This window comes from Tiliqua scincoides, unplaced genomic scaffold, assembly GCF_035046505.1.
Source record: "Tiliqua scincoides isolate rTilSci1 unplaced genomic scaffold, rTilSci1.hap2 HAP2_SCAFFOLD_70, whole genome shotgun sequence".
Classification (NCBI taxonomy): Eukaryota; Metazoa; Chordata; class Lepidosauria; order Squamata; family Scincidae; genus Tiliqua; species Tiliqua scincoides.
In genome coordinates this window covers 11034-19832 of record NW_027101652.1, presented here as the reverse complement: position 1 = coordinate 19832, position 8799 = coordinate 11034, and the positions used below count along the sequence as shown (strand labels likewise).

At 46.9% G+C, this 8799-nt stretch overlaps 1 non-coding gene across 1 annotated transcript; it reads left to right on the top strand.

The window, feature by feature from the left end:
• Positions 1-7990: 7990 nt before the first annotated feature.
• On the top strand, positions 7991-8131 carry LOC136636041 (U4 spliceosomal RNA). The gene has a single exon (XR_010793452.1). It is a non-coding gene; the product is annotated as a U4 spliceosomal RNA (small nuclear RNA).
• Positions 8132-8799: the final 668 nt, after the last annotated feature.

Sequence of the window (8799 nt, the reverse complement as noted above, 5' to 3'; positions counted from 1 at the left end):
CGTGATCCCTCCAATTTTAGACCTATAAGCCTTTTATCAGTGGGGCGGAAACTTTATGCAAAACATCTCTTAAACAAGCTGCTATTCTGGATGGAAGATCTGGGCCTTCCAGGGTGGGATCAGATAGGATTTCGAAAAGGATCTTCACCAATTGATCACTGTGCTGTTTTAGCTCATCTGATTGACAAGTACACAAGGCTAAAAAATCAAAAATTATATGTTGTTTTTCTGGATCTTAAAGGAGCCTTTGACTCCGTTAATAGATCACTGCTATGGGACAAACTAGTTAAACTCAATATAGACCCTAGACTTCTAACTCTTATTCAGAAACTTTATACAGGCACCTGCCAAATTAAATTTACATCTTCGGGGAAATTGACCCCCAAAATTCAGGTTGAAAGGGGAGTGAAACAGGGGTGCATTTTAGCACCCCCTCTTTTTAATCTTTTTCTACACGATTTTACCCCCTTTTTGCTTCAGATAGATGGACATTTTTCCAACTAGGTTCAATGCATATTCCAGCATTGCTTTATGCAGATGATGCAGTGCTGGTATCCTGTACACCTATTGGACTTAAGCACTTTTAAATAGAACTTCTGACTATCTGAAATGTAACAAACTTGAACTGAACTCTCAGAAAACCAAAGTTATGGTCTTTTCAAAATCATGGAGCCCAGGTACTTGGTCTATTGGAGGGGAGAAACTGGAATAGGTCAAAAGCTTTAAATACCTTGGAATTCACTTCCACTACAATCTTTGCTGGGGTTCTCATCAAAAATTAGTTACCAACTTGGCCCGTGTCACTTTGCAGAGCACCAATCGATTCTTTTTTAGTCAGGGCAATCGTTATATACCAGCTGCTCTCAAGGTATTTAATGCCAAAGTATTGGCACAGCTCTTGTACGGGTGCCCTATCTGGATTAGCTTTATAAATCACACCCTTGAGAGTATCCAAGCTAAATTTTTGAGGGCTATCCTGGGTTTACCTAAATCTGTACCATACTCTGCATTATGTTTGGAGACTGGACAATCGCTCTTAGTATCAAGAGCATGGCTTTTAACCATACGCTATTGGCTGCAATTACATTATAACGTGAAACCAGGCAGTCTCCTATCCAGAATGCTATGAGTCTGGTTCTTCTAAATGGTATAGCCAAATTAAATGAAAAATCGAATCAATTGGTTTTTCATTGGATTTTTTAAGTTTCTATCCATTCCCTGAAGTTTATCAAAGGGTAAAGCAAAGAATGCTAGACATTGAGGCACAAAACCTCTTTGATCTTGCTTCTAGAATTTGCTCCCCTCTTAATTTCTCTATCCCGCTAAAGTATGGGCAAATGGCTCCTTATCTGAGTATTCTGATCAACCCCTCTGAAAGTCGTGCAATTTCTTCGGCAAGATTCAATGTGTTCCCATCCAAGGTCACAGAAGGCAGATATAGGCAAATACCATATAAAGAACACCTCTGCCCTTGTAATTTGGGAAATGTTGAATCAATCATACACATTCTTTTTTATTGTCCTCGGCACACTAGATCCCGCCACACTTACATGATCCACTTCTCGGCAAAATGAATGGGCTTTCAGATGAGGCAAAACTGAAGTGTCTCCTAAATGACTGCTCACCAGATGTGCTAGAGGGAATTTCTAAATTTTTACTTTTCGTGATTTCCAAGCCTTCTTAATGTAATTTGTCAAAAATGTTGATATTTTTTGTTGAACTGTGAATGTTTTATTAGTAATTTAGTATCTTAACTCTGTTTTTGATAAACGGGATTAGGACTAATTATGTTTGCTTTTATGATTTCTCTATCTATGCCTAATAAAGGTTCATTCATTCATTCATTCATTCATTCACTGGCATCCCGCACCGGGTGAGGCGAATCCTAGTGACACCACTGTTTAGGCCACCCTCCCCTCTGTTCTTCTCCACACTTCCTCTTCCATTCTGTCCACTTCTTTCTTTTTCTAATCCAGGCAGGAGGAGGAGGAGGAGCGGTGAAGGCAAGCGGGTGGTGGAAGTGGGCACTCTCTTGCCAACCTGCTGCCTGAGGGAATCGCCTCAGTCAGCCTTAGGGATGGGTGGGCCCTTCCTCATGGATCTATCTGGAAAGGGGGACTCTCAGATCTGGACCTTCGGTTAGGTACTTCAGGGTGTGTGGGACAAGTGAGCCAAGTCTAAGCATCTAGAACGGGGTCTCCAAACTATGTCAAAGACACGCCACAAGATTTTATCTGGCCCCAGCAACTACTATTCTCATTGAAAGCATGACATTGTTTCTTTATGTCTCTTTTGTCCTAAATCATGTTGGTTACCCCTCCCCCCAAAAAACCAGGTAAAACACATTTATTAGTTTAAATTTTATTCATTAATTTTCATTTCAGTCCTCAAAATGCATAAAATATACTATGTGGCTCACATACCAGAAGGTTTGGAGACCCCGATCCAGAAGAAGCATCGGACTAGAAGGCCCATCGGACTAGGACTTACTCTACAGCCATTGTGATGACTCTGCTATGTTTTAAAGGCATCTAGGCCAGATGTCATCAGCACATCCTGTGGCAAGGAGTTCAACAGACCAACTATATGCTCAGTAAAGACATAGTTTCTTTTGTCTGTCCTATCCACCAAGTGAATTTCCTCTGTAGCCTGCCTGCAATAACACCCCCCCTCCAAAACCAGTAAGGTTTTCAGACCTACCCAGTGCCCAGTTCTGGGTAGAAAATTTTTTCTTTTGTCTGTCCTATCTCTCCTAACACTCAATTTTAGTGGATGTCCCCTGGTTCTGGTGTTGTGTGAGAGGGTCAAGAGCATCGCTTTATGCACTCTGTCCATCCCCTGCAATCCTATCCAATTTTCTAGTGCCGGTGCTGCTGTGCCAATGGGGTGTGCACTGCTTCCTGTGTTGGGGTGTCAGTCACAGAGGCCACCTTAAGCTATGGGAACATTTGTTCCCTTAACTGGAGGCTGCATTGCAGCTGCACTGGTGCTGGAACGTTGGCTAGGATTGGGCAGTCAAACCCCAGTAGAAAGGATGAGAGAGTAGGTGATTTGTAGGCTATAGGGTGTCCCTCAGTTCTGGATCTTTGAATGGATATGTCAAGGTGCGGTAGATAAATGGGCTGAGTCTAGGGATCTAGAATGATGTTCAGATTATGACCAAGGGGCGATGCCTTTGTTACATTATTATTATTATTATTATTATTATTATTATTATTATTATTATTAACAATAGTATTTATATACCGCTTTTCAATGGAAAGTTCACAGTTTACAGAGAAAATCAAACATCAAAAACCAGAATCATTTGGATTTGTTCTAATTCTATTCACGTCTTGGTTCTTGGGCCACAGATTTACTTTCCTCTCCAGATCCATCCGCTGGTTCATGCACCAAGAATGCAACAGCAAGGAAGAGGAAAAGAGTCTTCATGGTGAGTTTCTGACTGAGATCTCAGACTCACTGACAAGAGAGAAGTCTTGAGAACAAGTAAAGGTTTAGGCTCCAGAATCCCTGCATATATACTTTTTTTTTGGTGTCCAAGAGCCAATTCCACGTGTCCCAAGAAAGCCTGTTACAGCTTGTCGTGAGAACCTGCCTGCATTCAGTACTGCCAGGCGGTGAGAAGCAGGGAACCCGCCAGAGAAGAGCTTGGCCCTCTGGATGGCGAGGGAGGGAAAGGGGGGTTGAAAGGATGCAGTGCTATCCCTATCCAACTTTCAACCCTATCCAACTTTCCAGCACCGGTGCAGCTGCAATGCAGCCCCAAGGTAAGGGAACAAATGTTCCCATCCCTTGAGGAGGCCTCTGAGACTGCCTACCCAGCACAGGAAGCTGTGCACACCCCATTGGCACAGCAGCACCAGCAGGGGAAAATTAGGGTTGATTGGGCCCTAAGTTCCAGTAAAAGCAGCATTAAAAGAAGACACAGCACAATGAAAGGCAGTCAAAACCACCACAAGACAACAAGTGCAGAACTCTCAGCAAAGAGTGGCAGGAACTCAAAAACAGACACACAGACATGAACACACAAACATTAAAGTGAAAGTTGAATGAAAGCAGAGGGAGGGCTCAGACTTCAAAAGGGAGGGAGTCCCATTGTTCTGTGGCCACCACAGAGAAGGCTCTACCTCTAGTTCCCGCCCCTCAATCCTCGGTCAGGGCGGCATACAAAGGAGAGTCCCTACAGATGACCTCATGGGATGGGTCAGGATGTAGGGAAGAAAGCAATCTCTCAGATTTCCAGGTCCCAAATATTAGGGGCACCAAAAGCCTCCTGCACAGGTTTACACAAAACCTAGTGGTGCCACTGCCCGGAAATGAACTGGCAGTCAGTACAGTAATAGGAGGAGAGGCCCAGCATCACTGATCTGCACAGCCCCAGAGACCACGCAGCCCACTGCATTCTGCACTAATGGCCTTTCCAAGGAGTCTTCAAGGGTAGCCCCACAAAGAGTACATTGCAGTAGCTGGGGTGATGTTATCAGGTCACGGACCATTTTGCCCACGTCCAAATGACTCGGTTATGGCTGCAGCTGAAGCACCAGATGCAGTTGGGCAGAGGCTTCCCTGGCCACCACAGCCACCTGGCAATCCCAGAGCCGTGGTGAATTGGATTCTCAGCATAACTCCTGCGGAATGGAGGAACTAGATGAATGAATGATGAGGCCGAGCCAGGTGCTGCTCAGTGCTCCTGCTGCAACTTGCCTGCCAGCTGCTGTGCCTTGCGTGCTCCCCTCTTCAGGGTCTCCAGGTTCTTGAATGAGGAGGTGGGTGCAGGTGATGCATTTCCCTGAAGGTCCATCACTTGCTGGAAACAGCTGCCTCCCTGCAGTCTGCCAGCGAGAGAGCCAGCCGTCTGACCCCACTCCTCATTCGCAGGGCTCCTTCAGCTCAGCAGGGATCGTGGTGCGCACTGGGAGGGCTCCCAGCATGCTCCTTATTTCCTGCTTTGTTTAAAGAAGCCTTCTTGCAAGCTGCCCTCCATTCACTTCTTCACACCATGCAGATTTCATTCACCTCCATTCCGCTCCCCCTTCGTCACTCCTTTTCCAAGCTGAAAAACTGCACATGCAGTCCCCACATGCAGTAGGAAGGAAGGTGGCCCAGCCCTCTCGGAGCATTTGGCTTGCACTGTATTGAGTCTTTCCCAGCTCTGCAAAGTCCCCCTGTAAAAAACTTTGGGTCAGCAGTTTGGGTTAGAACGCTGCCTCCCTTCTGAGTAGACATGCCTAGGATTGGCCCAATCTTAATCAAAGCATGCGCCGGCAGAACATGCATTGCGCTGACACAGGCACAGAGAGTGGGATTGGGCTCTGAACTGGAGGCATCTCTGGGTTCTGTGTTTTGTTTATACATCATCTTACGGTTTCAGCCATGCTGTCAGGGGTCAGCTAGCTTGAGCGTCGCCTGAGGACCTATTTTACCAGGCCAACCCCTGAACCCTCAGTACCAGTACCCAAGGAACCACTGGAAGGGAGGGTTGTGCCATGGGCAACTCCGTGCAGCGCTTCACCTGAGTGCACCCGGTGAAGTGAGACGGACATTCATGGATGGCAATGCACCAAGCTCCTCCCACCTCACTCAAACCCCAGGCTCACAAGCACAAGTGCACTGTCTTTGTTCACTTTCAATTACTTGCAGCAAAGTTTATTTTGGGGGTCTCCGCCTGTTGATCAAGAATCTGAGGTAGCGTTTCAAGCTATTGCTGAAGCGGAAGATGTGGAGTCTTCAAGCAGAGATCTGGGTCCTCCAGCACTGATTGCTTAGAAGTACGACACCTGGTGTGTGCTGGGAAACTTGCTGTCTGGAGCTTCCACAAAGAGCATTGTGTCAGCAGGCACGGTGGATGTGAATGGAATCTGAATCCCTACGAAGGAGTGTATAGGGGCTCAGGGACCCAGCTGCAAGACTATAGCTGCTGCAGAAGCAGGTTTTGGTAGGCACAGGACACTTTCCATTCTAGGGTGAGCCTAAATATGATAGTGCTAATTTTCTGCAAGATTTCTTTATTTAAAAGATCTTAGAGAGACTAGAGATTGTGTTTGCTTTTCTGTATTACTGTATCTTGCTGCCGATGCCACATGGGTAGTTAGTGCCATCATTCCAGGCATGATGGTGGAATGCCTCATCAAAGATAAAATCTTACAACACTCAGGGAGCAATCCTAACCCCTTACGTCAGTGCTTTCCAGCACTGATATAAGGGCAGTGTAGCTCTAAGGTAAGGGAACAAAAATTCCCTTACTTTGAGGAGGCCTCTGTGAGTGCCACCCAACTGCAGGATGCAGCGCATGTCCCATTGACACCAATATGCCAGTGCTGGAAAGCATTGCCATAAGGGGTTAGGATTGCGTCTATAGATGAACAAGCCTTACTAAGGATGAATCAGCATGGCTTCTGTAAGGGTAAGTCTTGCCTCACAAAGCGTTTAAAGTTCTTTGAAAAGGTCAACAGGCATGTGAATGTGGGAGAACCCGTGGACATTAGATATCTGGACTTCCAGAAGGTGTTTAACTTGGTCCCTCACCAAAGGCTACTGAAAAAACTCCACAGTCAGGGAAATAGAGGGCAAGTCCTCTCATGAATTGAGAACTAGTTGAGGACTAGGAGAGTGGGTATAAATGGGCAGTTTTCACAATGGAGAGAGGGAGTATCCCAAGGATCTGTCCTGGGACCTGGGGATGGAGACTCCCCAGAAACCCACTGATTCTGAAAGTCATGTTTGGCAAAGTCATGCACATTGGGGCAAAAAAATCAAAACTTTACATACAGGCTAATGGGTTCTGAGCTGTCTATGATGGATCAGGAGAGGGATCTTGGGGTGCTTGTGGACAGCTCGATGAAAGTGTTGATGTAATGTGCGACAGCAGTGGAGAGGTGGTGGTGGACAGGTCGATGAAAGTGTTGACCCAATGTGCGGCAGCAGTGAAGAAGGCCAATTCTATGCTTGGGATCATTAGAAAAGGTATTGAGAACAAAACAGCTAATATTATAATGCCGTTGTACAAATCGATGGTGAGGTCACACCTGGACTACTGTGTCCAGTTCTGGGTGCCACATCTCAAAAAGGACACAGTGGAAATGGAAAAGGTGGAAAAGAGAGCGACTAAGATGATTGAGGTTGACTCCTGAAGCCTTTTCCACAACTGGATATAGCCACAAGGCAGTGGAGGTTTGAGGTCAGAGTTTCCTTCTCTTAGATGAGCTGCCTTCCTAGGCTGATGAATCCCATCTACCCGGTGGCTGTTTCGTCGCCTCTTACGACAAGTGCAGCAAAACTGAGGGCCTGTTCTTATCCCCAGCCCCCAGGGGATTTTCTTCTGTGTTGGACCTAGGGCCTGCTTGATACCGTCATACATCCCCTTGATGTTGCCTGTGTCAGCTGCTACCTGTATCTGGGAGCAGAGCTGAAGCCAGTAGTCGTTAGCACACCTCCTGGCAGTCTGCTGGACGTTGCTGCGAGCAGCTCGGAGGACCTGCAGGTTGCATTCACTGGGACAGGCTTTGTGTGCTGCTTGAGCTCTCCTCTTTTCCTCAATGACTGGTGTCAACTCCTCAGAGTGGGCTTCAAACCAGTCTGCCGTCTTCTTGCCGAATATGGACAAGGCGTTGTTGTAAACGGCATTCTTGAAATGTTCCCATCTGTTGGATGCATTTGCGTCAGCTGGGCCTGGAAGAGATTCCTCAAGTGCTCGTGCAAATTCCTCCACTTTTCTCTGATCCCGGGTCTTGCTGGTATCAATGCGAGGTCTTCCTTCCTTTTTCGTGTGATACAGTCGCTTTGTTTGCAGTTTCACTCTGCTGCACACCAGGGAGTGGTCAGTGTCACAAGCAGCACCCTGATAGCTAAGCATGCTCCTTAGTTCATGTGCAATCAAAAATGGGACAAAAAACTCTCTAATTTGGCAGGAAAAATTAAAACAATGTACAGTTACCGGAGCTCCGAATTCCAACGTCCTGTGGCTTGGACTCTCCCACGTGATCCACCACCCTTTGCGCAGTGGCAGTATCGTAGCCAAAGAGGTTAATCCGAGGCGATTATTGCTAATTGAAAACTTTTCCCAATACCCCGCCATGATGACTTCACTACCCTTTTTAATGAAGTGCCTTAGAACAGGATTTTATCAAATGGAAGTTTGCAAATACACCCCTCCCCCAAGTGGGGTTTTAAGTCTGCCTCAGTGGGCACTGTGTTGGGTGAGAGAAATGTGCCTGAATTCAGTGAGGCTGATGGAACATTCTGCCCCTGCCATTTCACCCAACGTTTCTTCCCTTGTTGGAACAGAAGCCTGTTCCCTCTTTCTGTATACATTTCATTGCTTAGAGTCCAGACAGAGGTGAAGAGAAGCCTTTTGTTTCCTGCCATATCCAGGCTCTGAATTACTCTCACACCCCGATTTGCCTTTATCTCCCCACCACCACTCCTGATCGCCCCTCCGCCCCTTAAGCCTCCTCTTCACCCCATCCCCCCAGGCCCTGAGACCACCCCAATCACCTACAAATCTTCACCACCCCTTTCTGTGGCAGCCACTGACACCCATCCTCCTTCCTGATTCTGAACTGCCTTTTCAAAGGGAAGAAGGTGGGAAAGGGAGAGAGAGCGTGAGTGGAGGAGTCCAGACTGGCCGGTTAAGGCACCCCCCACTCCACAGTTCCCCCTTCTCTTCTCTAGTCTGCTTGCCTCTTGAGAACGCGGCAGGGCCCTGAGAGAAGACGGTCGCTATCAGTGGCATTGCAGCATTGGCCGTGGGCCTCTGGGAACCCAAAAGGGGCAGCTTCCCTGAAGGAACCGCCGTGG